The 6,104-nt window shown below is 39.0% G+C and overlaps 1 long non-coding RNA gene across 2 annotated transcripts; it reads left to right on the forward strand.

The window, feature by feature from the left end:
- On the forward strand, window positions 1-2,887 carry LOC148102267 (uncharacterized). 2 transcript variants are annotated; one of them, XR_015719374.1, is made up of 5 exons: window positions 1-72; window positions 509-544; window positions 919-1,071; window positions 1,443-1,532; window positions 2,126-2,887. It is a non-coding gene; the product is annotated as an uncharacterized LOC148102267 (long non-coding RNA). The 2 variants fall into 2 exon arrangements; XR_015719373.1 differs by having other exon boundaries at window positions 14-544.
- The last annotated feature ends 3,217 nt before the right edge of the window (window positions 2,888-6,104 follow it).

Below are 6,104 nucleotides of genomic sequence, written 5' to 3' on the forward strand. Positions count from 1 at the left end.
CGCGGGCTTTGGATCGTGGTTCAAAAAAGGCATCCATCTCAGTCAAGTCGAGCAGCCAACTCTACGTTTTTGGTATGTCTTGATTTTTTGAATTAATATTTACCATATTTCAGCCAAATGTAGTTAAACGTCTAGAGTGTCGCCATGTAACATGCTAAAAAAGACCCGTTAGCTTATTTGCTGTTTTATCTGTTGTCAAAGAATTGGCGCTTTTTCATTTGAATTTGTCTTTGGCACAAGAGCCGTAATATCACATTAAACCTAATTATGAGGCACTCATAACATAATTTGGTTTTCTGTGTGAATAGATTTGCCAACTGACTCTTCAGTTACATTGTGTATTTACTGCACCGTGGTGTTAGTGAGATTTTGGACATTGAACAGCTTTAGCTAATATCATCAGCGGCATTATGCTAGCTTACATCCCTACCCCTCCTGCCCTCACCTGCTGTCCTTTTGTCTTTGTTTTTTTTTGCTGCACATTGACCTCTATTCTGCATTTCACCAGGAGTCAGCTGATGGATTGTGGGTTCAAGGTGTTATGGTAAGAAAGTATATTCTATTTTCGCTTAAGGTTTCTGTAACTTAATTATAATAGGTTTTGTATAATTATTAGGTGCATGCATACACAAATAGACCACCCTATTAATACAACTGAGAAATCCAAAATCTGCCATAGGTTTAACTTATACCTGTATGTATTGTCAGAAAGGTGATTACTGGACTCACATTAATGCACACTTGAACTAAAATGAGGTTGTAACTTGTGGGTTGTTGGGTTGCAAATCAGAAACAAACATTTTTGGATTTTTTTAATCCCATAAGATCTGGAAACACAGTTTTTATTCAACAAAACATTACTGATTAACCATGCACAGTGCCTGCTGTTATTTCAAAAATAATTTTATGTCATTTCAGATAAAATGCAGCATTCCAGTGCATCCCAAACATGCCTTTACAGTCAAGGTTTCTGACGGAGCTGAGTTTCTCTCTGACAGTCTGCTGAAAGTGTTTGCAAAGTGATCGGGGGAACAGGGCACAAAGCTAAAGGATGTAGCTGCCATGATGACAGTAAGAACTTTAAAATTCTTTAACTACAAAGTGTATATGTATTGCATTAGGTCAGTAAAAGAATTTTATGCTGCATCCATTGAAACAGTCAACTATTACCTGTGAGTACTGATTCCACTGAAAGGATGCCATAATTTTCATCATGCATTTACTGGCCCACTGAGAAAATTTTTTCTTTTTTAAAAAATATATGTTCTGGAAACTATATATCCATAAAGTTGATGTCAAACAGGAATTTTTGATATTGCTTTGTAGATGCTGGTGTTGCATGTTGACTGGTTTAAAAAGTCAAGAGTTTTTGTCTGGGATCATTTTCTTCTGTGCTACTGAAAAGTTCACAAATCTCTGTTTTCTTTGTTATAATACTTTAGGATGACATTAATGCTCAAAGGGAGTCCCTCATCAAAGTGCTCCGCATCTGTGTGAAAGACAATTGCAACATCTTGGTGCAGGAGTTCATGGTGAGTGTTTTATGAGTAGATTGTGGCTTTGCAACATTTAAAAATGCATTTAGTTATCCATTTGATCCTCATTGGACTGGTTAGGACCAGTAGTCCTCTTTAATAATTTGAAGTTCACATGAGGCCTGGTAGTGAACTCGGCCGCCGGCCCTTGAGGCCCCACCCCTGTATTAGGGGTCACATCAGTGTGAAAAAACTTTAAATTTGTCATTCTAGTGAACAAAGGAAAATCCCACCAATATTTACATTAGCTTTTGTTTGAAAAAAAAAAATGACCAACTGACCAACAGCTAACCAAACTGTGGGGCTGAAAGTCTAAATTCTAACATCTTCTGAGTGACATAACCTGGATTTCTGATGGGCCGGTGTCTTTCTAACAAAAACTAATGTAAAGCATTTGAAATTATTATGTTTTTCACTCTCTCTTAGAAACTCTGTTAGACCATGAATGGCAGCATGGCAGGCCACTCTTTGGCTATAGCTGTTTACTATGTTGCTTTCATTGGTTTAAATTACTCTGACATTAGAACTGGTAGATTCAAAAGAGATGAGTTTAAAAAGGAATCTTAAAAAAATGTTTTGTGTTTAACCAGGACTTGACTGAGGCCACTGCACAGATTGAGAAAACCACAATGAACATCTGTCTCCAGAGGATGCGCCAGGCAATGACTTTTCTGATGTTGGCATCATCATCGAGGGTATAGTAGTTCTTCAAAATCTGGATAACGTGACCTTTGCAGTAGCCATGCTGTTTGGACCTTTTTTATTCCTTCAATATGAGTTACCCATCACAGCTCTGCTACACTTTTGAGGTGATTCAAAGGGTGGTAATGGAGTTGGATGCAACTCAGCTCTCAAGAAAAGCTCACAACTAAGACAAAACTGCTCCTGCAAGGAAAGCTCACTGTTATGCATGTGAGGTGATCAGCTCTAGGTGAGAGGACATTTAAATCTCACACTTGTTCTGCTGCATTTTTGAAGCTCAATTCCAGGAACAGATCGCAGGGTTCATTTCTGCAACTGCCATGAGGATGAGCCGTTTTTTTTGTTGTTGTTTGTTTTTCCTTTTGCTCTGTACAAGTTCTCTGTTTGTCTGTTTGGCAGCATTTTTAAATTTCTCTTTGTATTTTTTCTTTCTTTTACTAGTGAAGAGATGTAGCGTGAACAGTTATACAGTGTAAATATCCCATATGGGTCGTGTGAAATGGTATTTTCAGTTGAAGTAAAGAACGTTGAATATTTCTAAGTGTGCTGTTTTGAACCAGGATGTCACAATATGATCAGTGCTGTAATTTTTGACAGTCACTGTATCAATGTTATTTTTCAGTCTCTTGAATAAAGTTTTTGACCTGCAAGTGCTAATTTCTTTAGTTATTAGGGTAAAATGGGTAATGTTAATAGGAAGGTGTTTGCCAATTCAGTAACCTAATTTAATGTTAATGGAAACTAACATTACCTCAAATTGTTTAGTTATAATTGTTGTTTAACTGAATCTTGACATCAGAGGCCTTAAATAGAATGTTTTGTATTGTCCTGTAACATTTTTAAAAGAAACAGTCTAATTTCTTTGCTGTGATTGATTCCAGAGAACACGGAAGAACTGACATTATTTAACTGTTGATTTATATAGATTCAGTGGAGTAATGTCAGTTTAATTCTTTACCTACTGTCAATGCAGTGAAATTAGACATATTGTTTTTAAAGGTTACTGGTGGATGCCAGCAACCATCTTGGAAGAGAACAATACAATCTGTTATAAGGCCTCCATTTGAAAATTGTGTATTTGATACTAGAATATAATAGCAAAATGTAATTTGAAGATAACATGTAGTATTTAAGTGACCAAGTAGTATTGGGTAAAAGTTATTGAATGGTGTTGGGATAAAATGAAAAAATTGTGAAGGATTAAAATATTCCAAGAGCTCAAATTACTTCATCAAAACATGTTTAAGTCACATTTTATCAACACAAATTGCACAGGTTTATTGAACATGAATAAATTGTGTTAATTTAACTCAATTGTTTAAGTTGCTGCCAAAGCAAAACATCTGTGTGCAACAAATGTCCACCATTGAATTAAGTAAATCCAACATATTTTTTTCAGTGCAGTCCATGTGAATGTTGTCTCTTCAAAGACTTTCTTCACCACTGTCATGAACTTCCTACAGAGAGTTCTCACTGGCAGTGCCAGCACTGTGTGAAGTACAGTGGGGCAAAAAAGTATTTAGTCAGCCACCGATTGTGCAAGTTCCCCCACTTAAAATGATGACAGAGGTCAGTAATTTGCACCAGAGGTACACTTCAACTGTGAGAGACAGAATGTGAAAAAAAAAATCCATGAATTCACATGGTAGGATTTGTAAAGAATTTATTCGTAAATCAGGGTGGAAAATAAGTATTTGGTCAATAACAAAAATACAACTCAATACTTTGTAACATAACCTTTGTTGGCAATAACAGAGGTCAAACGTTTACTATAGGTCTTTACCAGGTTTGCACACACAGTAGCTGGTATTTTGGCCCTTTCCTCCATGCAGATCTTCTCAAGAGCAGTGATGTTTTGGGGCTGTCGCCGAGCAACACGGACTTTCAACTCCCGCCACAGATTTTCTATGGGGTTGAGGTCTGGAGACTGGCTAGGCCACTCCAGGACTTTCAAATGCTTCTTACGGAGCCACTCCTTTGTTGCCCGGGCGGTGTGTTTTGGATCATTGTCATGTTGGAAGACCCAGCCTCGTTTCATCTTCAAAGTTCTCACTGATGGAAGGAGGTTTTGGCTCAAAATCTCACGATACTTGGCCCCATTCATTCTGTCCTTAACACAGATCAGTCGTCCTGTCCCCTTGGCAGAAAAACAGCCCCATAGCATGATGTTTCCACCCCCATGCTTCACAGTAGGTATGGTGTTCTTGGGATGCAACTCAGTATTCTTCTTCCTCCAAACACGACGAGTTGAGTTTATACCAAAAAGTTCTACTTTGGTTTCATCTGACCACATGACATTCTCCCAATCCTCTGCTGTATCATCCATGTGCTCTCTGGCAAACTTCAGACGGGCCTGGACATGCACTGGCTTCAGCAGCGGAACACGTCTGGCACTGCGGGATTTGATTCCCTGCCGTTGTAGTGTGTTACTGATGGTGACCTTTGTTACTTTGGTCCCAGCTCTCTGCAGGTCATTCACCAGGTCCCCCCGTGTGGTTCTGGGATCTTTGCTCACCGTTCTCATGATCATTTTGACCCCACGGGATAAGCTCTTGCGTGGAGCCCCAGATCGAGGGAGATTATCAGTGGTCTTGTATGTCTTCCATTTTCTGATGATTGCTCCCACAGTTGATTTTTTCACACCAAGCTGCTTGCCTATTGTAGATTCACTCTTCCCAGTCTGGTGCAGGTCTACAATTCTTTTCCTGGTGTCCTTCGAAAGCTCTTTGGTCTTGGCCATGGCGGAGTTTGGAGTCTGACTGGTTGAGGCTGTGGACAGGTGTTTTTTATACAGATGATGAGGTCAAACAGGTGCCATTCATACAGGTAACGAGTGGGGGACAGAAAAGCTTCTTACAGAAGACGTTACAGGTCTGTGAGAGCCAGGGATTTTCCTTGTTTGAGGTGACCAAATACTTATTTTCCACCCTGATTTACGAATAAATTCTTTACAAATCCTACCATGTGAATTCATGGATTTTTTTTTCACATTCTGTCTCTCACAGTTGAAGTGTACCTCTGGTGCAAATTACTGACCTCTGTCATCATTTTAAGTGGGGGAACTTGCACAATCGGTGGCTGACTAAATACTTTTTTGCCCCACTGTAGGTGCCACTGGGTCTCTGGTTATCTCCAAGTGAGTCTCCTGTTTCACATGTGTATGCTGAGATAGAAGCTGGAAGGAAAGCAGATCTCTGTTCCTCAAAGTCTCTTCTTTACTTGATAATGTCCTGACGTCCAACCAGGCGTAAACTGTTCTTGTAAATCTACCTAGAGAGGCCTCATTCCCTTTTGCTCGAGCAAAATGACAGAAATGACAAACTACACCCTGCTGCGGTCAATGGGTTCCCTCGAGTGCAGTAAAGCATCATACTGAAGAAGAGATGGGTGCGACTGTTCCTGCACAGATGTTCCATCGGTTTGAACATGGTGAGATTAAATGACCAGTAATTATTTGCTGTGTTTAAAGCTGTGTTTCATTCAGATTATGAAAATAGATTGTCGTTATGTATTGTCATTTTAAGAGAACTCTGAAGGTTTATTGTTTTATGAAATTTATGTCCATCATCACAGAAATTTGTGGCGTGGTCTTTAATTTGTAGACACTGCAGCTTTCAAAAATGGTATTCATATCTAGAAATAGTTTCAGCATTACAGTGGAAAACCCAGAGTTCACTGTTAGGCTTTCAATTGGGCTGTTGCTGCAAAATATTGTTTCACAAACATAACAGATGGACTACAGCAGGTCAAATGAATTACACTCTTAAAAGTCAAAACAGGTGAACACTTGGTCAGCTACTAATTCTGGAAAATTTTGCCTTGCCATGACTATTCCAATATCCTCCTCTGCGTGCCCTCCATAAATCT

Source organism: Neolamprologus brichardi, chromosome 7 (genome assembly GCF_056152115.1).
Source record: "Neolamprologus brichardi isolate AB-2024 chromosome 7, ASM5615211v1, whole genome shotgun sequence".
NCBI lineage: Eukaryota > Metazoa > Chordata > Actinopteri > Cichliformes > Cichlidae > Neolamprologus > Neolamprologus brichardi.